The sequence below is a fragment of the Giraffa tippelskirchi genome, chromosome 9 (assembly GCF_054371585.1).
Source record: "Giraffa tippelskirchi isolate mGirTip1 chromosome 9, T2T-mGirTip1v1.2.pri, whole genome shotgun sequence".
Lineage (NCBI taxonomy): Eukaryota > Metazoa > Chordata > Mammalia > Artiodactyla > Giraffidae > Giraffa > Giraffa tippelskirchi.
In genome coordinates, this window is record NC_137283.1 from 6,320,517 (window position 1) to 6,347,368 (window position 26,852).

At 42.9% G+C, this 26,852-nt stretch overlaps 1 protein-coding gene and 1 long non-coding RNA gene across 2 annotated transcripts in view; one reads left to right on the top strand and one right to left on the bottom strand.

Annotated features, from left to right (window-relative positions):
- Window positions 1-10,730, bottom strand: part of OSBPL10 (oxysterol binding protein like 10) — a 330,377-nt gene extending 319,647 nt beyond the window's left edge. Inside the window, exon 1 of the mRNA XM_081526990.1 lies at window positions 9,375-10,730. The gene's annotated coding sequence lies outside the window, so the exon portion shown is untranslated. The remainder of the gene's footprint in view (window positions 1-9,374) is intronic.
- LOC145520513 (uncharacterized) lies at window positions 2,605-12,827 on the top strand. The gene is made up of 3 exons (XR_014064532.1): window positions 2,605-2,716; window positions 9,790-9,899; window positions 11,205-12,827. It is a non-coding gene; the product is annotated as an uncharacterized LOC145520513 (long non-coding RNA).
- Window positions 12,828-26,852: the final 14,025 nt, after the last annotated feature.

Consider the following 26,852-nt stretch of genomic DNA (forward strand, 5'->3'; position numbering starts at 1 on the left):
TAAAAGTTTTAAACAACTTTTTTAAAAGAAGGAAAACAGATATACGAGGTCAAGGGTCACCCTCATGTTGGGGAATATGTTCCCTGTGTCAAAGAACAGAAGGACAAATGGATGGAAGGAAGGATAGATGACAGATGGATGGACGGAAGGAAGGAAAGATGGGTGGATGGATGGATGGATATCTGTCTACGGGCATATTTATTAGCTGCTCAAATTGTTAGGTTTCCCAGGTAATATTACTCAGACCTTTTAGGAACGAATGCCAGTGTCTTTTCTACACACTATCCTCAGTTTATAGTACAGGGAGTGTCTGAGGATAAATGAGATACCAAATGTGAAAATCCTGTATAAGTTGAAAATTCAATACAAATGCCTGCTGTGTTACTGCTAAAGGAAGAAACAATCTAGATATTCATTTTTTCTGCAACAATGTTGAGGCTCCTGAAGGGCCATGAAACAAATACCCTGGGTTAAAAACTCCATAGAAAGATGCAGTGATATGATGCGGGTGTGATGAAGGCTGAAGGTGCCTGCAGTAGAAAGCCACCATTAATGACGATCCACGACATCCCCTTCAACTCGCCACCTGACAAAAATGCTCTATGGAGCCTTGGCGACAGAGGATGAAGCCAATCTTAGCATTTTCTTGAAAAGGAAAATGAAACCCAGAAAGAGGAGGAGACTTTCCCAGGGTCACACTATGAGATGGTGATAGAATTGGAGCCCATCTCCTGCTGAAATGTTCTTCACTGGAGTCATTTCAATTCAGTTTTATTAATAAGTGCTATGCAAAATCCAACTTCCCAGTGGCTGAGCCTTTATAACCAGACTGGCAGATCACTGAAACAGGCAAAATATGCCAGAGATGTAAAATAAGATAAAACGATGTAGCATTCCTATAAAGAAAAACATCTGTCCAAGGAAACCTTTTAACTGAAAATTGTGACTTTCTTTTTGCTACAATCTGTTGGGGAGGATGTGGTTTCTCTCTGCTCTCCCATGTGAGAGAACAATGACACGATTGTGGGCTACGATTGTGGGCTATTTTATTAATACTTGGAGAGTTTCTCAATCTCCTAACATGAGCCCTTCTCTGCCTCTAAGTATAAGCCAACCTGAAGAATTCTGAAGAATTTTTTTACGATACAAATTTCCAAGGAAGAAAGGGGGTCCATGGACATTAAAGCTTTTATCCACAGATCTAAGAATTGGTTTCCACAAAATTTAAAAAAGAGAAAAGACCACTCTGCAGGAAACCTATAACGTATCTTTGTACTCCCCAGTCACGGGAAAGACAGGCATTCTACAGAGAAGGTACTGCCATGTATTGATGTTTCTTTTTGGATTAATCTTAACATTCGAGTCGATTTCAGCCGGTTGAAACTACTGAAGAAAGAATACAAATTTGCCTGAAGCAAAAGACCAAAAAGCAGTAAACACAGAAACCCCCCCACACTCCACTCCAGAGACTGCAGAATTTTGAAAATAAATAAAAACAAGCAAACATGAACCTAGAGATGACCATACTAAGCAAAGGAAATCAGGAGAAAGACAAATCCTGTAAGATATCAGTTACATGTGGGATCTAAAATATGACACAAATGAGCTTATCTAGAAAACAGAAACAGACTCAAGACGTAGAGAACAGAACTATGGTTCTGGGGTGGGGGTGGCAGAGGGGAAGGATCAGGAGTCGGGGATTAGCAGATGTAAACTAATATATACAGGATGGATAAACAGCAAGTTCCTACTGTACAGCACAGGGAATTCTATTCAACATGCTAAAACAACAACAAACAAAACTTGATAAGTATCTCTGGACAGGCAGAAAGCTCATTGTGAAAACTTCATTCCTGATAACCGTGAACTTGTGAATCTTGGAGAACTGAAGCAAAACCAAGGGCTTCTCCCCTTCTCCCCACAAGACTCCTCATTTACAATGGGACAGGCACCTGAAGGAAAGAAGTGATCATGGAGGTTCATCTTGATGCAAAGGTAAGTGCTTTTATTTATAGATATCATGCCCTTTCTACAGCTGAATGGTTTACTTCCTGACAAGACACATTTAGGATCATCATATGCTCGAATTTACTGGCAGACGTTATGCAGTAAATTATTTCTGGCTATAAAAGCATGCCCGATTAATGTGCCTAGCACAGCCCTGTAAGTATGACTATTACAGTGGCAATAGACAGTGTTTAAGTCCTAATAGTCTCTTCATAATCATTTATGAACATCATTCATTTTTAGAGACAGGAGTTAGTGAATTGGCAGATGTCAGACAGAAGGAGAATTCTGTATTTTGCTTCCCATATCAAATAGTCTGCTTATAACAGATTTCACTGGACAAACATTTTGGGATGGGAGCTCAAAGGGCTGTGGCTTAGTGGCATCTGGGGTCCAGAGGACTTGCATGTGCATGCGGCCTTGCCTCTTCCTTGCCATGGAGGGAACCAACCCTCTCTCTCAGAGCCCCAGTGTTTTCACTGGAACAATATGGATGCTGTTTTAAGGTTCAAATAAGGTATTTTGTGTTATGCTTTGTGAACCGTAGAGTACTGAAAAACATAAGAGGACATGTTTGGGTTTTTGTTTTCCTTTCAGCATCTCCCCCCCAAATGAAAAGGAAGATAGAATCAAGTAACACCCCCCATCAGCATAGCTCACCACTGCTGGTTCAGCACATCAAAGGAAAACTACTCACAGAATATTCCACGTGAGTGCTGAGTCAGTTGATGTCTTGCTGCCAAGAGAGAATTGTTAACAGTCAGAATTGGAGCAGAGTTGTTTATTTACAACTTAGAAAGAGAACTTCACAAGTATATGAATTTGGGATTGCATGCATTGAGGTACTTCATTCTCACCATAAGCATTCTCAATCCATAAGCAATTTGGGACTTTCCTGGTGGTCCAGGGGCTAAGACTCTGTGCTCGCCATGCGAGAGGCCAGGGTTTGATCCTGGTCAGGGAACTAGATCCCACATGCTGCAACTAAAGACCTGCATACCATAACAAAGATCCAAGATCCCGTGTGGACAACAAACTCTGCACAGCCAAATAGATACATAGATATTTTTAAATATCTATTTAGATATTTTTTTAAAAGAGCCCATGGCAATTTTCAATCACCTTATCTCATTCATTGTATATTTTCCAGGAATTTTGATACAGAAATGACAAATGTGGTAATTTGGACTTCCTGTTTTATGGCTGTTATTTCTAATTGGCTACCCACTAATTCCGCCTGTTCCCTCTCTGGCTCTAGTCTCCTTTCTCTGATTGTTCTTTAATGACCCAACTCTCTCAGTTTTTCTGTCCTTATAGAGTTTTCCCCCTTTGGTTAGATATGCACCATTATTGGAGAATTTCCAACTATCTCAGTTATTTTTCTACTGTTTTGGATAAATAAAATTTATTTTTCCAAATGAAGATACCTATCAGCTTCGGGTAGCCATTCACACTTTAGTATAAATGAACATTTAATATCTATGTCGCTAATTTGCATTCATAAGAAAACATAAGGTTGAGGAAGGTGCATGAAAGAGAAAATAGGGCATAATTTGCAAAATTCAACTCAGTCAGATGTGGATGATCATCTCCTGGAGAGGGTCTAGTTTTTACTTTTCACTTAGTCTCTCCTCTGCTCTCAGTGTTGCTCTGGGTCTTACAGCCTTGATCAGCTGTCCCTCCTCTGTTCTCTGTGTGACATTATTTTAACTCCAGCAACAGTCTGTATCTAGGCTTCAGTAGCTACCTGGGTGTGGCACCTAGCAAAAGGATCATTTTCTCTGCCTTGCTGGCCTCTCCCTCACTGGGTTCCACTACATCAGTGGTGATGACATGACCCCCAATGTTTTCTTTCTTTTCAATAAATGTGATTATGTATGTACTCTCTAAGAGGTTTTTTTTTTCCAAAAAAGGATACGAAATCATTTTTAAAAATCATAAGCCATTCATCTATCTTGCTGTAGGTTTCAGAACATCTGGCTCTCTCATCTATGTCCCAGTGTCAGGAATAGGTTCACTACCCTGACAGCTTCGCACTTCCCAGGGCACACCCACTTGCCAGGGAAATAAGACCCACAGAGCAGGCTATTTTATAAGTGAACTCTACAATTTGACTCTTTAATTTTACTGCTGTCACAAAATCTGGCCCTAAAGACAGGGCATCAAAACAATCATTCGATTCCCTCACTGGAGATCAGTGCTGAAATGCTCTTGAGAGGCCTCTTCAAGACTAATTCTCTTTCCCTTTAAACAGCTAAGCTGTGGCCTCAGCTGTTTCTCAAGGTCTGAGTCACGTGGTCTAATGATTATCTTTGTGGGAGAGATTATGTCCCTATCAGAAATTTCAGCCTTCATTCTGCCTTCCTTACTTGTACCAAGTTATTCTATTTGAGGCTTTCTTCCTGTTCCTGGTGAGTGGTGCTCATTTTCCTGTGTCTTATACAAGCATCAGCCTCCCTCTCCTCACTCTCCCTTCACTATGACATGGTCGTTCTGCTCAGGTGAGTTATCACTCAAGATACAGGAGGAAAATTAAAATCAGGGTTATTTCCAAACTTCCATTATAAAATGTGCTTACAAAACCAAAGGTCATGATACTATACATAGATAATCCTAAAGATGACCAAGAAAATTACTAGAACTAATCAACAATTTTGGCCAAGTTGCAGGATGTAAAATTAACACAGAGAAATCTGTTGCATTCCTATATACTAACAGTGAAAGATTAGAAAGAGAAATTAAGGAAACAACCCCATTTTACCATTGCAACAAAAAGAATAAAGTAACTAGGAATGAACGTACCTAAGGAGGCGAAAGACCTGTACTCGGAAAACTATAAGATACTGATGAAAGAAATCAAACATGACACAAACAGATGCAGAGATATACCACGTTCTTGGATCAGAAGAACCAATATTGTGAAAATAATCATACTACCCAAAGCAATCCACAGATTCAATGCAATCCTTATCAAATTACCAACGGCATTTTTCACAGAATTAGAACAAGAAATTTTATAATTTATGTGGAAACACAAAAGACCCCAAATAGCCAAAGCAATCTTGAGAAAGAAAAACAGCTGGAAGAATCAGGCTATGGACTTCAAGCTATACTTCAAAGCTATAGTCATCAGGACAGTATGGCACAAAAACAGAAATACAGATCAATGGAACAGGATAGAAACCCAGAGATAAACCCGTGCACCTGTGGTCACCTGATCTATGACAAAAGAGGCAAGCATACACAATGTAGAAAAGACAGCCTCTTCAGTAAGTGCTGCTGGGGAAACTACATGTAAAAGAATGAAATTAGAACACATCCTAACACCATACACAAAAATAAACTCAAAATGGAATAAAGATAGAAATGTAAGGCCAGACACTATAAAATTCTCAGAGGAAAACATAGAACACTCCTTGACATAAATCACAGCAAGATCTTTTTTGACACATCTCCCAGAGTAATGAAAATAAAAACAAAAATAAACAAATAGGACTACTTAAACTCAAAAGCTTTTGCACAGCAAAGGAAACAATAAACAAAAAGATAACCCACATATTGAGAGAAATATTTGAAAATTATGTGACCGACAAGGAATTAACCCCCCAAATTTGCAAATAGCTCACAAGGCTCAGGGCTTCCCTGATAGCTCAACTGGTAAAAAATCTGCCTGCAATGCAGAAAACCCCAGTTTGATTCCTGGGTCAGGAAGATCTGCTGGAGAAGGGATAGGCTACCCACTCCAGTATTCTTGGGCTTCCCTGTGGCTCAGCTGGTAAAGAATCCACCTGCAATGTGGGAGACCTGGGTTCGATTCCTGAGTTGGGAAGATCCCCTGGAGAAGGGAAAGGTTACCTACTCCAGTATTCTGGCCTGGAGAATTCCATGGTCTGTATAGTCCATGGGGTCACAGAGACTCAGACACGACTAAGCGACTTTTACTTTCACGTGAGGCTTAAAATCATCAAAACAAATAACCCAATCAAAAAATGCTCAGAAGACCTAAATAGACATTTCTCCAAAGAAGACATACAGATGGCCTAGGGTCACATGAAAAGATGCTAATTATTAGAGAAATGCAAATCAAAACTACAATAAGGTATCACCTCACACTGGTCAGAATGGCCATCATGAAGAAATCTGCAAACAATAAATGCTACAGAGGGTGTGTAGAAAAGGAAATCCTCTTAAACTGTTGGTGGGAACGTAAATTGATACAGCCACTATGGAGAACAGTATGGAGGTGCCTTAAAAGACTAAACAAAACTCCATATGATCCAGCAACACTATTCCTGAGCATAGAACCAGAGAAAACCATAATTCCAAAAGACACACGTACCCCAATGTTCATTGCAGAACTATTTACAATAGCCAGGACATGGAAGCAATCTAGATGTCCATCAACGGAGGAACGGATAAAGAAAATGTAGTACATATATACAAAGGAATGTTACTCGTCATAAAAAGGAACAAAATTATGCCATTTTCAGAGACATGGATGGACCTAGACACTGTCATATAGAGTGAAGTAAGGTAAACAAATATCATATATTAATGCATATATATGGAATCTAGAAAAATGGTACAAATGAACCTATTTGCAAAGCAGAGAGACGCAGACGTAAAGAACAACATATGGCCACAAGGGGGCAGGCAGGGTTGGGATTCATTGAGAGATTAGATTGACATATATACACTATTGATCAGTTCAGTTCAGTTCAGTTCAGTCGCTCAGTCATGTCCAACTCTTTGTGACCCCATGGACTGCAACCCGCCAGGCCTCCCTGTCCATCACCAACTTCCAGAGTTTACCCAAACCCATGTCCATTGATTCGGTGATGCCATCCAACCACCTCATCCTCTGTCGTCCCCTTCTCTTCCTGCCCCCAATCCTTCTCAGCATTAGGGTCTTTTCCAATGAGTCAACTCTTCGCAGGAGGTGGCCAAAATATTGGAGTTTCAGCTTCAGCATCAGTCCTTCCAATGAATATTCAGGACTGATCTCCTTTAGGATGCACTGGTTGGATCTCCTTGCAGTCCAAGGGACTTTCAAGAGTCTTCTCCAACACAACAGTTCAAAAGCATCAATTCTTCGGCACTCAGCTTTCTTTATAGTCCAACTCTCACATCCATCCATGACCACTGGAAAAACCATAGCCTTGACTAGACAGACCTTTGTTGGCACTATTGATACCGTGTATAAAACAGATAACTGATGAGAACCAATTCCATAGCTCAGGGAACTCTACTCAACGCTCTGTGGTGAGCTAAACGAGAAGGAAATTCAAAAAAAGAGGGGATATACATATATGTAAAGCTGATTCCCTTTGCTGTACAGCAGAAACATACACAGCATTCAACACTGTAAAGCGACTATACTCCAAAAGAAAAAAAAAAAGTTCATTCCATAGGATCAAACTGCCTCCAGTTGGTTCTGCTACTTCAATAGCAGAATTTGTGACCTCTCTGGGCTTCCTTGTCTGAATCTGAGTGGCAGGACGCTCTCCAGAGGATCTCTCAGAGGGCTAATGGCATCTCCAAGGAAGCCAGCACACTGGCCCGCAGGTGAAGGATAATGAACACGCCTGTATGAGCCCATCACTTATCTAACTCACTCTACAGGTAACTCTACAACATCTGTGTCAAATCATGGCACTGTTCTCAGCACAGCGTCAGCCCCTCCCTCCACCTGTCCCCCCGCCCTGCAGTCTGACCACTTCTAGTTTCCTACATTCTGCTTCTCTGCTCGGCATCTCTCTCTTCGTCCTGGAACTGCTCCCTCCCTGACTCCAGCCAAGTGGTTTACATGGCCAAGACCCTTTTCTTACACAGTCATACATGAATACTCTGAGGTGGACAACTTCCTAAAGCAGACCACTCAAAGTCATCGCTGGAAATCCTTGGAACTGAGATTGAGGACAGACCGTCCTTCTTTCCTGACGGTGGCCTTGGGGAGGGGAATCTTGGCAACTATGGTCCTGACGGTGTGGACCAGGCCAGTGGCAGGAACAGAGAATCAAGCCAACAAACAGGAAGAGCTGAGGGGCAGGCAGAAGGCATATTGTAGCACTGGGGTCCTTGAATAAAGATACCTTCAGATCCAAGTAGGTTCTTCCTGAAGCCTGGCTGCCCTACTCACACTTCCAGGCATGAGCTACCCACATCGTTCCAGGTGGGGTTCTGTGCTTGAAACCAAGAAGCACCCAAGATGAGGGGCAAGCTTAACCGTCCGGCCAGGATGTGTCCCAGGAGAATTATCCCTTCCAATTAGAAGGCTGGGATCAACATATATACATTACTATATAGAAAATACATAAGAACTTTGCTGGTGGGCCAGTGGCTAACACTCCATGCTCCCAATGTAGGGGGCCTGGGTTCAATCCTTGGTCAGGGAACTAGATGCCACATGCCATAACTAAAGATCCTATCTGTAGCAATAATGACCAAATACCCCCATGCCACGACTAAGGCCTGATGCAGCCAAATAAATAAATAAAATAAAAAATTTAAAAAAACAAAGTTATGATAGCCTTGGAATGTCATGTCCAAAAACCTCTTATCTGAAGCTCAGCACCTGGGTTGTAAACTGTATACCTGGTTTGTATTGAGACTGTCCTCTCTGTCATGACTCAGACACACACCCCAGTGGGATGTTTCACTTTTTAAAACCTCTTTTCTTGTAACTGACATGTAACATTGTGTAAGTTTAAGGCCCACAGTCTGTTGCTCTGATACATTTATGTATGGCAAACTGACAACTACAGTGTCCTTGAGAGAAATATTAATTTTTTTAACTCTGGAATGGATTGTATCTGTGTCTTTTACCCCAGTCTGACGAGTGGCCGGGCAGATTTTAAAAGTCCATGCTAATTTTTACTTTCTCATATCTCACTGAGGGCCACAGACAATCGGGTCCTCACAACACAGTGCAGAAAGGGGTTCTAATAAGGGGTTTCGTTTATACTTAGGTTAAGGAAGAATGCCTGCAGGAGGTAGACTTCCATCTGGGGAAAGTTGGAGTTGGCTAAATGAAGGTGGGAAGGAGGGTCAGGACTTGGCCAAAGGCGTAAGAGAGAGAGAGTGGCCAGCTGGAGGAGGTGAATCGACAATACACCAAGGGACTTCCCTGGCGATCCAGGGGTTAGGACTTCACGCTTCCACTGCAGGTGACACGGGTTTGATCCCTGGTCGGGGAAGTTCCACAGGCCACATGGTGCAGCCAAAACACACACGCGTGTGCACACACATACACACACACACACAGAGTACACCTACTATGGGGGAAGGAATGAGGCAAGAGGCATATAACACAGTTAATTACAATTTATACCAGACTCTTGCCATTGAAAGGTGGAAGGTGCAGTCACCTTGGAGTGTGTGTTCTTGGTTCAAAGAGGGGTTCCTCTCATGGTCTTCCTAGGCATGCACAAGCGAAGCGCAAGGAGCCCTCATGGGGCTGCTGAGGCGACCCCTCAGACTGCCCTTTCCTGAGGCCCCTGGTTAGGGGCACAGCTGATCCCTGCAGAGCAGGTAAAGCCATTTTGTGCACTTGGCCTTGAAGCATCCTATCCTACTTCCTGAGAACATTCAGGGTATAAGAGGGAAGAGCAAAACCTGACTCCATGTTGGGTCTTTCACTTTAACCTTTGTTTTCCATTGCTTTTGCTACTACACTCACTAAAAGGATGCTGCCTAGAGCTGTAAACATGCATAATGGCCTGTGTGGGGAACCCTGCCCCTCTGCCTGAATGTTCAACTAAAGTGCCTTTGTTTGGCTCACAGGGAGACCTTCTGACCCTGCCCACCTGTGAATGGCTGCCGGAAGGAAGAAATGAACACATCCCCACATCCCCTCCCCGAGGCCGGCCAGGCCAGGAGATATTTTGCAAGACGTGAGGCCATTTTACTTTACTTCCTCCCCTCCTCCCCCTCTCTGATCTATAAGAAATGGGCATCCAGACCCAATAAGATGGCACTGTAGGACTCTAGTCCCCCATCGTCTTGGATCCCTGGCTTTCCGAATAAAGCCACTATTCCTTGACTCAACACCTCGTCCCCTAATTATCGGTGTGATAAGCACAGCCAGCTTGGATTCAGTAACAAGGGGAACCAGGCTGGCCTTCAACCAGTGCTGAGTTGTAGGGAAGCACAATGAGACTCCAGACGCAGTGATACAGGGAGTAGGGTGGCCTGCAGGAGAGTCCTGGATTTCGCTGTGGGTGGCATCATTTCTGGAGGGCACAGACTGCCCCCTGAAACGGGCCAGTCCTCCCGCTGGTCTCTGCACGCAGACATGAAGGGCCTGTGGAGGCTGTCTGGAGAGGTGGGCCTCCCAGGGCCCAGAGAGGGGGGAGAAGGGAGAATCGTGGGTCTGGAGAGACAGAGAGGAAACTCCTAGTGCAGGGGTTAATGCTGAGAGGGCTTTTCTAACCTGCTGACCCTGCCAAATAGCTGAGTTTGAGAAAGTGAGATAAGCGAGTTGTTACTTACTGCAGAGCAGAGAGGGGCAGACCCAAGGTCGGTGGAGCAATCAACTGCCTCCTCAGGAGCCAGGTCCAAGAAAGTTTATTTAGTTTAAGTTTTAACTGTTTTATTTAAATTCACTTACTATTGAATTTTAAAATCTAAAAAAGAGTGGCCATAGCTGCGGCCTTGGTTAAAGAAGCAAAGCATACCAGGTCAGGTGGCAAAAGCTGAGGCCCGGATGGCTGAGCAGCTCCGGAAGGGCTTGAATGTCAGGTAGAGACTTTACCCGCAGGACAGGGTGGGCCCCCGGAAGGCCAAGGAAGGGGTGGGGGGCGGAGGGGGGTGGGAAGCAGGAGAGCGCAGTTCCCTGGCCCGCCTTGGCTGGACGATTGCCGAGACAGACAAACTTCCGCCTTCTGGCTTCCATCACCAGGAAGGACTGACAACCGTGCCACCATCAGCTGACTTTCCCACCCGAGAGAGGGTGGCTGGAGAGAGGTGGGAACCCAGAGGAGCAGGGGGAAGCCAGTCAGGGAGACAAAACACAAGGATGGAAGCTAGGACCCGCTGCCCAACCCTGAGCCTTGCAAATATGCAGGAGGAGATTTAGAAAATCTTGGCTCAAAGCACCACATTCTTTGGTTTGTCTATGTTTCTAAGCTTTGGAGGGATCTATAAGCTGGTTTCCAAAGTGTTCTGTGTTTCCAGTCAACAAAACTATTTATCACCAGCTTGTGCCAGGTACCAAGAGAATGGCGGAGGGTGACCGACATGGGTGCTCCCCAGACCCTCCCAGCTTCGAGGAGCGACAGATGCAGGAGCCACTGCTTCAAAGTGTGTCAAGGCCCGAGAACAACGCAGGGCATGTTGCAGACAAAACAACATCAAAAAAAAAAAAAAAAGGAGAGCTACAATTTTTAATTGGTTTTTGAAAACAGGTGCAGAAATTGAGTTCATCATACTCCTCAGCTCATAGCATCTACATCAGGCTCCTAGTTTATTTTCTCCCTTCAGTTCCCACCCCATTCCCTCCCCTCCTCCTCGGATTTAATGGACTTGGTAAGTATTCTTGCATATGCTGGTTAAAATATGTTAAAATACACAGGAGACATATCGTGCCAGATATCTGAATCTGCTTCTTTCAGTCAACACTCTGATTTTAAGATATGCCCAGCACAATAGCTGAGACATGGAAGCAATCTAAATGTCCATCAGCAGACACACGGATAAAGAAAATAGGGTACGTATATACAAGGCAGGACAGGGAAGCAGCCTGGCCTGCTGCAGTCCATGGGGTTGCAAAGAGTTGGACATGACTTAACAACTGAACAATATACAAAGAAATGCTACTAAGCCATAAAAAAGAATGAAATAATATTATTTGCAGCAGCATGGATAGACCTAAAAATTATTATACTAAGTGAAGTAAGTCAGACAGAGAAAGACAACTATCATATGATATCACTTATAGGTGGAATCTTAAGAAAGTGATACAAATGAACTTATACACGTAACAGAGATAGACTCACAGACTTAGAAAACAAACTTATGATTACCAAAGGGGAAAGGTAAAGTGGAGAGAGATGAATTAGAAGGTTGGGCTTAATATATACACATTAATATATATGAAATAGATAATCAACAAGGACCGACTGTATAGCACAAGGAACTATACTCGATTTTTTTAATAACCTGTAAGAGAAAAAATCTGGAAAAAAATAGATACATATGTATATATAACTGAGTCACTTTGCTATATACCTGAAACTAAATAACATTGTAAATAACTATACATAAGTAAATAAATAAGATCTGCCCAGGATGCACTTCCATATCGAGCTTATATCACCTAACTGCTGAAAAGCACCCCATGGGCTGATCTATTCCATAGCCTTAGTCCATCACCCTCTTGTTAAATTCTGGTTGCTTCCACCTACTCAATACCTCAAGGATGCTGAGATGGACACCCATGAACCCACCCATTCGTGGACTATGAGCAAGTTTTCTCTGGAATGCTTACCCACAGCATGATGGCTAGATCAGGGCATATATGTGGCATCCTCAAGCGTGGGTACACTGCTCTCCAGAGGCCCACACTTGGAATTGTCCGACTCTAATGTTTGATACCCCAGAAGCTATAAAGTGACACCTCGTTTTGTTTTGCATTTCTCAGCTACCTAACCAAGTTGAGCAATGCTGGCCGTTTGGATAGTCCCTACGTACATTTTTCTATTAGATTTGCTTTATAATCTAGATAGTACTTGTGTGTCTCTTTTTGAGGATGTAAAAATCTCCCTGTGAGCCAACTGTCAACTTTGTCACTTGCATCATATTTAAAATAAATTCTATTTATTTATTTGGCTGTACAGGGACTTAGTTATGGCATATGGGATCTAGTTCCCTGACCAGGGATGGAACCAAGGACCCCTGCATTGGGAGCATGGAGTCTTAGCCACGGGACCAACAGGGAAGTTCCTCAAATAAATTCTTAATTGTTATGGAGCTATCAACACCTTTGTTATGCACCTATTAACTTTTTCACCTTTTGGTGTCTGCATTGTACGTCTTGCTTATGAAACCCTTCAACCCTACATGACGAAGATAGTCTTCTACATTTTCTTCCTTTAACTTTATACTTCCATCTTTGCAGGGCACCTTAGTCCATCTGTAGTCCAACTTCATAAATGAAGTGAGGTAAGGACCCAATTTAATTTTTCTCTAGTGCTAAGGCACTATTTCCTTTCTCCATTGATTTGTGCCAACTGCATCATCTTTTGAGTTCTCCTAGTCTCAAAGGTTTGTTTCTGGGCTCTCATTCTGTTCTATTGGGCTAGTCTGTTCATCCACGACTACCATACTGTTTTTGTTACACTGGCTTTCTAGTGTGTGTTAGTATCTGGGGAGATACCTCTTCATTCTTGGTTTTTCTATTTCAAAATAAACTTAGCAACTTATTGACATGTGTCTTTCCTTATACACTTCAAAGGAAGACAATATGATTTCTTTTTAAAAAACAATCCAAATGAAATATTGTGTGGACTGCATTGAATATATAGACTACTAACAGGAGGAAATTATCATCTCTATGATATTAAATTATCTAGTCCATTATTTGTGGACTGTCTCTTCACTGATTCAGATCATTTTCTATTTCTTTTTTTAAAGTTTTTCAAATTTTCTCCAAAGAGGTTTTGAATACCTTCTTGATATCTTACTTCCTAGATACTTTCTATTGTTTGTACTTATGGAAAATATGTTTTCTGTTGTATCTTATACTTGTTTATTGCTGGTATAAGAAATGAATGCAATTGAGTCTTGTAAGGTGGTCATTTTTCCAGAGACCTTGCTAAACCCTTACATATTTTGAGGGGTTTTGGTTCCATTAGGTTTTCTAAAGTTGAGCAAGTAATGACAATTTTATCTCTTCCCTTGTCATCTTTTTACCTTTAGTTCTTTTTTATGCTTTTTTGCATTGACTAGAGCTAGCAGCACTGTGTTGAACAGCAGAGGTGATATCAGGTATCCCTACCTTATTTCTTTTTTCTTTTCAAAAAGTTTTTATTTATTGACTGACTGATTTTGGTGAAGCCATGTAGCATGTTGGATCTTAGTTCCCCAATTCAGTTCAGTTCAGTTCAGTTCAGTGGCTTAGTCATGTCCGACTCTTTGCGAACCCATGGACTGCAGCACGCCAGGCCTCCCTGTCCATCACCAACTCCCAGAGTTTACCCAAACTCATGTCCATGGAGTCGATGATGCCATCCAACCATCTCATCCTCTGTCGTCCCCTTCTCCTCCTGCCCCCAATCCTTCCCAGCATTGGGGTCTTTCCCAATGAGTCAACTCTTCGCATAATGTGGCCAAAGTATTGGAGTTTCAGCTTCAACATCAGTCCTTCCAATGAACACCCAGCACTGATCTCCGTTAGGATAGACTGGTTGGATCTCTTTGCAGTCCAAGGGACTCTCAAGAGTCTTCTCCAACACCACACTTCAAAAGCATCAATTCTTTGGTGGTCAGCTTTTCTTATAGTCCAACTCTCACATCCATACATGATTACTGGAAAAACCACAGCCTTGACGAGACAGACCTTTGTTGGCAAAGTAATGTCTCTGCTTTTTAATATGCTATCTAGGTTGGTCATAACCTTCCTTCCAAGGAGTAAGCATCTTTTAATTTCATGGCTGCAATCACCATCTGCAGTGATTTTGGAGCCCCCAAAAATAAAGTCTGACACTGTTTCCACTGTTTCCCCATCTATTTGCCATGAAGTGATGGGACCGGATGCCATGATCTTAGTTTTCTGAATCTTGAAATTTAAGCCAACTTTTTCACTCTCCTCTTTCACTTTCATCAAGAGGCTTTTTAGTTCCTCTTCACTTTCTGCCATAAGGGTGGTTTCATCTGCATATCTGAGGTTATTGATATTTCTCCCAGCAATCTTGATTCCAGCTTGTGCTTCTTCCAGCCCAGTGTTTCTCATGATGTAGTCTGCATATAAGTTAAATAAGCAGGGTGACAATATACAGCCTTGACGTACTCCTTTTCCTATTTGGAACCAGTCTGTTGTTCCATGTCCAGTTCTAACTGTTGCTTCCTGACCTGCATACAGATTTCTCAAGAGGCAGGTCAGGTGGTCTGGTATTCCCATCTCTTTCAGAATTTTCCACAGTTTGTTGTGATCCACACAGTCAAAGGCTTTGGCATAGTCAATAAAGCAGAAATAGATGTTTTTCTAGAACTCTCTTGCATTGTTGATGTTCCAATGGATATTGGAAATTTGATCTCTGGTTCCTCTGCCTTTTCTAAAACCAGCTTGAACAGCTGGAAGTTCACGGTTCACGTATTGTTGAAGCCTGGCTTGGAGAATTTTGAGCATTACTTTGCTAGCGTGTGAGATAAGTGCAATTGTGTGGTAGTTTGAGCTTTCTTTGGCATTGCCTTTCTTTGGGATTGGAATGAAAACCGACGTTTTTCCAGTCCTGTGGCCACTGCTGAGTTTTCCAAATTTGCTGGCATATTGAGTGCAGCACTTTCACAGCATCATCTTTTAGGATTTGAAATAGCTCAACTGGAATTCCATCACCTCCACTAGCTTTGGGCGTAGTGATGCTTCCTAAGGTCCAAGTGACTTCACATTCCAGGATGTCTGGCTCTGGGTGAGTGATCACACCATCATGATTATCTGGGTCATGAAGTTCTCTTTTGTACAGTTCTTCTTTGTATTCTTGCCACCTCTTCTTAATATCTTTTGCTTCTGTTAGATACATACAATTTCTGTCCTTTATTGAGACCATCCTTATATGAAATGTTCCGTTGGTATCTCTAATTTTCTTGAAGAGATCTCTAGTGCTTCCCATTCTATGGTTTTCCTCTAATTCTTCACAATGATCACTAAGGAAGGCTTTCGTATCTCTCCTTGCTATTCTTGGGAACTCTGCATTCAAACGGGAATATCTTTCCTTTTCTCCTTTGCTTTTTGCTTCTCTTCTTTTCACAGCTATTTGTAAGGCCTCCTCAGACAGCCATTTTACTTTTTGCATTTCTTTTTCTTGGGGATGGTCTTGATCCCTGTCTCCTGTACAATGTCACGAACCTCCGTCCATAGTTCATCAGGCGCTCTGTCTATCAGATCTAGTCACTTAAATCTATTTCTCACTTCCACTGTATAATCATAAGGGATTTGATCTAGGTCATGCCTGAATGGTCTAGTGGTTTTCCCTACTTTCTTCAATTTAAGTCTGAATTTGGCCATAAGGAGTTCATGATCTGAGCCACAGTCAGCTCCCGGTCTTGTTTTTGCTGACTGTATAGAGCTTCTCCATCTTTGGCTGCAAAGAATATAATCAGTCTGATTTCAGTATTGACCATCTGGTGATGTCCATGTGTAGAGTCTTCTCTTGTGTTGTTGGAAGAGGGTGTTTGCTATTGCCAGTGCATTCTCTTGGCAAAACTCTATTAGCCTTTGCCCTGCTTCATTCTGTACTCCAAGGCCAAATTTGCCTGTTACGCCAGGTGTTTCTTGACTTCCTACTTTTGCATTCCAGTCTCCTATAATGAAAAGGACATCTTTTTTGGGTGTTAGTTCTAGAAGGTCTTGTAGGTCTTCATAGAACCATTCAACTTCAGCTTCTTCTGCATTACTGGTTGGGCATAGACTTGGATTACTGTAATATTGAATGGTTTGCCTTGGAAATGAGCAGAGATCATTCTGTTGTTTTTGAGGTTGCATCCAAGTACTGCATTTTGGACTCTTTTGTTGGCCATGATGGCTACTCCATTTCTTCTAAGGGATTCCTGCCCACAGTAGTAGATATAATGGTCGTCTGAGTTAAATTCACCCATTCCAGTCCATTTTAGTTCGCTGATTCCTAAAATGTCGACATTCACTCTTGCCATCTCCTGTTTGACCACTTCCAATTTGCCTTGATTCATGGACCTAACATTCCAGGTTCCTATGTAATATTGCTCTTTACAGCATCGGCCTTACTTCCATCACCAGTCACATCCACAACTGGGTGTTGTTTTTGCTTTGGCTCCATCTCTTCATTCTTTCTGCAGTTATTTCTCCTCTGATCTCCAGTAGCATATTGGGCACCTACCGACCTGGGGAGTTCATCTTTCAGTGTCCCATCTTTTTGCCTTTTCATACTGTTCATGGGGTTCTCAAGGCAAGAATACTGAAGTGGCTCGCCATTCCCTTCTTGGTTTAGTTCCCCAACCAGGGATCAAACCCATGCCCCCTGCATTGGGAGGATGGAGTCTTAACCCCTGGACCACCAGGGAAGTCCTCTCTCTCCCTTATTTCTAATATTAACGGAATGCATCTAGAATTCTTCCTTAGAGTAAGATGTTTTCTGTGGGTCTTAGATATAAAGACTCTGGCTCTTTACCATAATCCATTCTTCCTTTCTTCACTGACATCTCAGCCCAGCTTCCCTAGAAAATGGAATCTAAGGTACAAGTTTACATGATGACACTCTACCGGGGAAAAGAACAAACCCAAGGAAGCCAAGTCACGGAAGCAAAGCAGGAAATTGGGGGAAAGCAAACAGGGAGTATGTTCCCAGGCTGGCAAGAGCATCACACAGTGCTGCCAGGACCTTGCAGTATGGCTCCAGCGAGGCTGTGTGAGATGACTGAGTCATAGAACCGTCTGATGAGGTGGCAAAGGGAGAATGGCTTCTACTGTATCCTGCCTCCCCTGTCTCCCAGGGGTGGATGTCAGCCCCTTATGGCTTTAACCTCCTTCATGTTTGGATTCATCCCTCCTCTCTCTTGATAGCTTCGAGATGATTAGAGCCTCTGCAGGTCCATTCTGGGTGGTGCAGGGCGGGACTCCTTGGACTGTGGAAGCAGTCCAAGGTCCCAGGAATGGCCTGAGCTGCCACCAGGGGCAGCCTTGCAAATGACTAAGGTAGGCACAGCCATGCAAAGCTGGAGTTGTGTACACATGGCGGCAGAGTTAGAGCCTGGCACGTTTCCTAGCCGTGTTTGCAGCTGGATGAGGCCATGTGTCTAAACTATCATTATTGGAATGTAAAATGATATGAGTCATTCTGGGTCTGGAACTTAAGACACTGGGCAGGCCTCCTTCATGATGTCTTTTCACAGCTGGAACCTGGTCATGGCAGCCACCTAGCTTTCACTAGAGACAATGACACCCCCATAAGATGCTGGAACTCGACAAAAGAGAAACTTGGAATCTTGAACGATGACATGAAGAGGGCCATCCATCCCCTAGACCAGGACTGCTCACAGTGAGATGGTTAAGCGAGAAAGAAATAAAGTGTTTGTTTAAGCCACTGGTCACACCTTTTTGTTGTAGCAGGTCACTGTACCCTAATGTAATAGCCTTTATCAAGAAAACAAAATGACCACAATCTATTCCTAAGTTTCTGAGTTTTTATCATGAGTTGCTTAATTTGATTAAATGCTTTTTCTATATTATGATAATTTTGTGATTTTTCTCCTTTAATCTATTAGTAGCGTCACTTGCACAGAGATTTTCTAAGGTCCTTGCATTATGTATGTATATGTCTGTGTATGTGTGTGTATAATACACACATCCATGTATATGCATAATGACCAGTAGGTTTAACTAATATTTAATTCAGAATTTTTGTATCTGTAATTGTTAGGTAGACTTGAAACTAGTCAGGGTTTAATTGCTTATGACAGGTCACAGAGGGCTTCCCTGGTGGCCCCGTGGTAAAGAATCTGCCTGCCAGTGCAAGAGACGTGGGTTCAGTCCCTGGGTCGGGAAGATCCCCTGGAGAAGGAAATGGCAGCCCACTCCAGTATCCCTGCTTGGGAAATCCCATGGACAGAGGAGCCTGGCGGGCTACAGTCCACAGGGTCACAAAGAGTCAGACACAACTTAGTGACTAGGCAACAACAACAAAGAGGTCGCATAAGCAGGAAGTATTTAAACACAGGGAATTGGGAAGACTTCCCTGGTTGTCCAGTGGCTAAGACTCCATGCTCCTAATACAGGGGGCCCAGGTTCAATCCCTGGATCAGGGAAGTAGATCCCACATGCTGCAACTAAGACCCAGCGCAGCCAAATAAATACATTTTTTTTTAAATATTAAAAAAAATAACTAAATAAATATAGGGAATTGGGTGCTTATAAAGTCATAAACAGCTGACTCATTGGAAAAGACCCTGATGCTGGGAAAGATTGAAGCAGAAGGAGAAAAGGGCAACAGAGGATAAGATGGCTGGATGGTTTCACTGATGCAATGGACATGAACTTGGGCAAACTCCGGGAGACAGTGAGGGACAGGGAGGCCTGGTGTGCTGCAGTCCGTGGGGTCCCAAAGAGTCGGATATGACTAGGCGACTGAACAGCAACAAAGTCATAAAAGGGATGGAGAAGCAGGTGCTAGGGCGAGTCTCCAGGAATGACTCTCGGAACAGACCAGGGGCACTGTCTTCCCAATCTCAGTTGCAGAGGAAGAACTGAGAGCTGCCACAGAGAAGCAGCTGCCAGCGCCTACCCAGAGCTGTGACCCACCGGGCAGGAAGCTGCCACACTGTCAGCACAACTGCCTTTGACACCACAGGGCTAGTGATGGGACCCAAAACTGCAAACACCAGACCCTCATGCTTCCCAAGTGGTTTCTCCACACTCGCAGCTAGGGACTTCCCTGATGGTCCAGTGGTTAAGAATCTGTCTGCAGTGAAGGGGATGGAGGTTCAGCCCCTGGTCGAGGAGCTACAATAAGATTCCCCCATGCTGTGAAGCGACTGAGCCTGCTCACTTCAACCAGAGAGCACGATGCAACGATCCCGAGTGCGGAAACTAAGACCTGACACACCCAAAGAAAGAAAGAAAGCAAAAAAACACTCACAGCTAGTGACTGGGCTCCACAGCGCTGCTCCATTAAGGAAGGCAACGGTAAGAGCGTTAGGAAGCATGCTCCATGGTTGGCACATCTACATTTTTTTCAAGTGTGGCTGTCACACCAAGAACTCCAGCAGCAAGGGAGACTGGAAAGGGCTGCATTCTGTGTTCTAGCTTTTGCAGTACTGGTGGGCTCGCTGTCCGCATTCCTTGGCTTGTGGCCACAACACTCTAATTTCTGCCCCTGTCTTCACATCACCTTCTCCTCTGTGAGTCAAATCTCTGTCTACCTTTCTCTCCTTCTTTTGGCTGCACCACATGGCATACAGGATCTTAGTTCCCTGAGTAGGGATGGAAGCTGCACCCCCGCCATGGAAGTGCAAAGTCTTAACTCCTGGGCTACCAGCGAAGTCCCCGTGTGCCTTCCTTCTAAAAGGACACTCGGATTCATGTAGGGCCCACCCAGGTCTTTCAGGATAATCATCTCCCCATCTCAAGATGCTTAATTGAATCACATCTGCAAACACTTTTTTTTTTTTCAAATAAGGTAATGTTTACAGGTTCCACGGATTAGGATATGGACACTGAGGGGAGACATTATTCAGTCTATTACTGTTGTTGTTTAGTTGCTTCAGTTGTGTCTGACTCTTTTGTGACCCCATGGACTGTAGCCCACCAGGCTCCCCTGTCCATGGGATTTCCCAGGCAGTAATACTGGAGTGGGTTGTCATTTCCTTCTCTAGTGGATCTTCCCAAGCCAGGGATCAAATCCCCATCTCCTGCAATAGCAGGTGGATTCTTTACCCCTGCACCACCTGGAAAGCCCTCAGTCTATTACAGGAATAATTAAATAAATTGTGGTATATTCCTACAGTGAAATACTTTGCCATCATTAAGAAGAATGAAATGAAACTACATATATTAATGTGAAACTATGTCAAAGATGTACTGCTAAGGATTAAAAAAGTATATTACTGAACAATAGGTATAGTCTTCTCTTACACTATAATTTACGTATATTAGATATGTGCTTATGTGTGCTTAAAATATATTTCTGACTGCATGCATGAACGTAGTAATAATCACCTCTGGAGAATGCACCTGGGGATGGAACAGGAAGACGAGAAAATTCATTCTTCCTTTATACTTTTCTACATTGTTTGGATTTTTAAAAATCACGGACAGGTTATTTTTGCCATCACTGTAAAGTGTTTTTGTTACAAAGTATTCTGTAGCCCATCAGCTTATTGGGCCCTGGCTCTGTCATGCAGAAATTATTTGTTTTCCCCCTCAATCCTTTTCTGCATGAGAAGCAAAACAAAAGGATCATTTTCCAGTGCCCTGTGAAAGTCTGCAGTTGCCCTCTTTCGCTGCCTGCTATTGAACCTGCAGAGATAAGTCAAATAGACTCGGAGAAAGAAGCTGATGACGCAGCTTTCAGAGCCAGCAAACACATGAGCTATTCAATTCACCAGCACATAAACCTTCAACTCTACACCCACGTCAGGCCATGTCTCTTATTAGCTGGGGAATCTTGAACAAGTGACTTAATCTCCAGGACACCCTTATGAATAAAATGAGGAAACGTTATGGTCTCTCTTGCAGGTCTACAGAGAAGACTAAATGAGACACTATATTTCCAAGTAAAATGCTTGGTAGGAGCAAGTTGCTATCTGCCTAGATATAAAGAAAGTGTTGGTGAAATTCAAAGTGGTGAACGGCAAGAACGATATCACATACAAAGTCAGATTTGAAATAGCCTGGTGCTCTGCAATCGAGTGAGCCCTATTCCACATGGGAATTCTGGGTTCCAGCTGTGCGACCTACACACAAGGCTCATCCCCATCCTGGCTCCAAGTTTCATCAACTAAAAATTGAAGGCACCAAAGCATGATCTGTAAGGTCCCCCCTGGCACTCACATTCTATAATTGTGCGGACTTGGACACAAAATTCATGACTGTGTTTGTCAAAGTGTTTCTGCAAGTATTTATAGAAAACACTCATTACTTTAAGGATAAAAATTAGGATTTTTTTAATAAGCTGAATTGTCCCCCTCTCCCCGAATTTTCATACGTTGAAGTCCTGACCCCTGCAAAATGATTATATTTGGTGATAGGGCCTATGAGGAGGTAAAGTTAAATGGGGCCAAAAGGGTGGGGCCTTAATGCAATAGGGTCGGCGTGACTTTAGTAAGATGATAGAGCAGGAGTCCCAGCCCTCGTTCTCCGCACCCCCCCCTCAACACACAGAATCTTTCAGGACTGAAAACTCAAAAACTAGTTACAGTTTTTAACTAGTTTTTACCTTAACATAACAAAGGGTAGACATAAAAAGCCCATAGCTAACATCATACTCAACACAGAAAAACTGAAAGCTCGTCCTCAAAGATCAAGAGCATGGCAAAGATGCCCAATCTCACCACTTCGATTCAACATAGTATTGGAAGTGCTAGTCAGAGCAATTAAGCAAAAAAAGGAAATGTAAGTCATTCAGATCCGAAAGGAAGAAGTAAAATGATCTCTGTTCACAAATGACATCATCTTACATGTAGAAAATCCCAAAGATTCCACCAAACACTCTTAGAACTAATAAAGGAATTTAATAAAGTGACAAAATACCAAATCAGTACACAAAAATTACTTGTGTTTTCATATATTAATACTGTATCCAAAAGAGAAATTAAGAAAACACTCTCAATTATAATGCTTAGAAATAAATTTAACGAAGGAGATGAAAGACTGGCATACTGAAAACTACAAAACATTGATGAAAGAAATTAAAGAAAACGCAAACAAATGGAAAGACAGCCCATGCTCATGGCTTGTAAAATTCTTTTAAAATGTCCATACTATCCAAAACCATCTATAGATTCAATATTATCCCCAATGACATTGTTAAGGGAAATATGAAACATAGTCCTAAAATTCATGTGGAACCTCAAAAGATCCCAAAGAGCCAGAGCAATTGCAAGAAAGAAGAACGAAGCTGGAGGTATCATGTTTTCTGATTTCAAAATATAATACAAATCCACAGAAGTTGAAAGTATGGTACTGAGAGAAAAACAAACATATTGACCAAGGGACAGAATAGAAAGCCCAGAGATAAACTCAGTCTTACATGGTGAACTTGAGATGGGCTGGGACCTGGGACGCTTTACTGCAGTGTTTGCACCGGCGCAAATGTCTCCTTGAGCAACAGAATACAGAGAAAGTATAAGGGACTAAAAATAACTGTGTGCATGCACCTTTAGGGTAAATGATGAACAACAAGATACAAGAAGTCCAAAAACCCAGCTGCCACCTCTGAAGAGCCAGAAGGAAAAGCAGGGTCTTGTGCACGTTCCTGACACAGTACCACCAAGGGGGTGGGCAGACCTCCTCAGCCACCCTTCCCGCTTGATCTACCAATCTGCTCCCACCCTCACCCCATTTAAGGAACCAGATCACCCCACCCTTGGGGAGCAAGCAAGGGCACCACTTACTTGTTTTTGCTCCCTCCTGCTACAGCCTGAGTCCCGTAAAGCCTTGCCTAAATTCCCCTTCTGGTCTCTTACCAATTCCTATTGAATAAAGAGTCCAAGAACCCAGGTCGGTAACATACTGATCTTGAACAAGGGTGCCAAATACACAATGGGAAAAGGACAGTCTCTCCAACAGATGGCATTGAGAAAACGGAATCCACAGGCAAAAGAATGAAATTGCACTTCCCTGGTGGCTCAGACGGTAAAGAACCTGCCTGTAATGCTGGAGACCTGGGTTTGATCCCTGGGTTGGGAAGATCCACTGGAGAAGGGAACAGCTACTCACTCCAGTATTCTTGCCTGGGGAATTCCATGGACAGAGGCACCTGGCAGGGTACAGTCCATGGGGTCGCAAGAGTTGGACATGACTGAACTACTTTCACTTATATTACACTATGCACAAAAATCAACTCCAAATGGATTAAAGTCTTAAATGTAAGATCAGGAACTATAAAACTCCTAAAGGAAAACAGAGAGAGAGCTCCTTGACATAACTTTTGGCAATGATTTTATTTTTTATTTGACACCAAGAGGAAAAATAGAGGGACTTCCCTTGTAGTCCAGTCCCTGGTGGTCCAGAGGGACTTCCTGGTGGAGACACAAGTTCGATCCCTAGACCGGGAAGATACTACATGCCTTGGAGCAACTAAGCCACTACTATTAAGCCTGGGAACTACACTCTAGAGCCTGGGAACTACAACTATGGAGCTCGAGAGCCCTACAGCCACGCTCTGCAACAAGAGCAATCAGCCCGATGAAAGGCCCTCACACTGCAATGAGGAATAACCCTCACTTTCCGCAACTACAGGAAAGCCCAAACACCAGCAAAGACCGGGCACGGCAGTAAATAAATAAATAAATAAATAAAATTATTTGTAAAAAACATAGTAAGATCTCACCTCACACCTTTTAGGATGACCATTATTAAGACCAAAAAGAACAAGCGTTGGCCAGGACATGAAAAGATACCTGCATTCCCACATTCATTGCATTATTATTTACAATAGCCAAGATATGGAAACAACCTAAATGTCTACAGACACATGAATGAGTAAACAAAATATGCTGTATGCGGAGAATGAGAATGGAGCATTATTCAGCCTTTAAAAAACATGATCCTACAACCCAAACTTAACTAATTCTATACAATTATATGCTCATTTTGCTAATCTTTCCCTTTCTCCTACATTTACCTGCTACACACACATACACAGGTGAATATCATCCCACATTGTGTAAAGATTTAATTTAGCATTTTGATGTATATTATGTATACTATAAAGCTGTATTACATGATTTAACAATATTCCATCACAAGTTGACAGCATCGTTGGTCTAAGCAAAAACTTATAATGAGATGTTTTATGATGTTCATTTTTGTCATTACAAATAATACTTCAATAAACATTCTATACATAAAAAAAGAGAAGACCCTGCCATACGCAATAATACAGGGGAGCCTACAGGATATTTTGTGAGATGAGCCAATAACAGAAGGACAAATACTGGGTGACCCCACTTATATGAGGAACCTAAAGCGGTCAAACTCATACAAGCAGAGAGTAGAATGGTGGTTGCTGGGGCCAAAGGAGGAGGAAATGGGGAGATGTGGTTCCACAGGTATCAGCTCAGTTCAGTTGTTCACCCGTGTCCGACTCTTTGTGACCCCATGGACTACAGCACGCCAGGCTTCCCTGTCCATCAACAGCTCTTGGAGCTTGTTCAAAATCATGTCCATCGAGTTGGTGATGCCATCTAACCATCTCATCCTCTGTCTTCCCCTTCTCCTCCTGCCCTCAACCTTTCCCAGCATCAGGGTCTTTTCCAATGAATCAGTTCTTTGAATCAGGTGGCTCAAGTATTGGAGTTTCAGCTTCAGCATCAGTCCCTCCAATGAATATTCAGGACTGATTTCCTTTAGGATTGACTGGTTTGCTCTTGCAGTCCAAGGGACGCTCAAGAATCTTCTCCAACACCACGGGTATAAATGTCTGTTAACGCAAGGTGAGTAGGTTCCAGAGTTCTGGGTACAACCTAGTTCACAATACAGTGATTTGAACTTAAAAATTGGTTAAAAGACTAGGTCTCAAGTTAAATGTTCTTAAAGAGACACCAGGGATGCGTGTGCACAGAAGTTGGACCATCTGCAGGCCAAGGAGAGAGGCCCTAGGAGGATGCAAACTTGCCAGCACCTGGATCTTGGACTACCAGCCTCCAGAAAAGTGAGGAATAGATTTCTGCTGTTTAAGTCATCAAGGTGGTGGCATTTAGTTATGGCGTTATGGCAACCCTAGCAAACTAACACAGGCTCTTAAAGCCAATTGTGGAGGGGCATCCCTGGTGGTCCAGTGGTTAAGACTCTGTGCTTCTACTGTAGGGGCCGCAGGTTTAATCTCTGGCTGGGGAGCTAAGATCCCAGATGCCTTGGAGTGCGGCCAAAAAAAAATAAAAGCCAATTGTGGTACGAGCTACATTTAGGAATATTTAAGAGATTTTGTGGGATGACTAAACATGAAAAGGGCTTTTCCTGACATTATAAAAGGCATGTACAGATGCTATCTGTTACTGTTTTTAGTGGTTGAAAAAGGTTGTCAAAATGTAGCATAATTTTTCTGTTTCAGGTTTTCATTCTCCCAACAGTTCAGCTGGGGAAGCAGAATTAAAATAGTGCAGTGGAATGGTACAGAGTTTGAAGCAACCTGGACTGGAATGAAACTTAGAAGGTCTTAGGATGACCCTGTAGCTTCCCTGGTGACTCAGTGGCCAAGAATCCACCTGCCAATGCAGGAGATGTCCCTGGGTCAGGAAGATGCCCTGGAAGAGGGCATGGCAACCCACTCCAGTATTGTTGCCCGGAGAATCCCATGGACGGAGGAGCCTGGTGGGCTACAGTTCATGGGGTTGCAAAGAGTTGAACACAACTGAGTAATTGAGCATGCACACAGGATGACCTTTGGTCAGTTACTTCATCTGTCTGCATCTGAGTATCCTGAGCCCTACCTCGTGGGGTTATTGAGGGAGTTAAAGCAGAGATCACCCGGCAGCCCCATGGCTCACACGTGGTGATTAACACTCGTTTGACAATGAAAAGTCATTACTGCAGCTCTCCTTGCAAACTTCATCACTTTGGAAAGAAAATACTGTTTTCTAATAAAATATTTCCTATACTAAATTTTTCAGTTCAGTGGTTTGTTCTTTAGGAAGTTTGAGCTGCCATGGGAAGCCAGAAGGGATGCTGATGATAGAATTTATTTACTGAGCGCTGACTTGTGTGCCGAACACATTGAATTTTTCATGCACTATTTCATTCAAGCTTCTAGATTATCAAAAAGAGAAATATTATTCCCATTTTACAGATGAGGAAACTAGCACCCAGAGAGGTTAAATAGCTTTCCAAAGGTCCTACAAGGTGAAACAGCAGGTGTTTGACTCTTAGGGTAAACCAGCTCTTTGACTCTAAGCTGTTTGACCCTAAGCTAAGATCACTGTCTTAGCTACTACAGTCTACT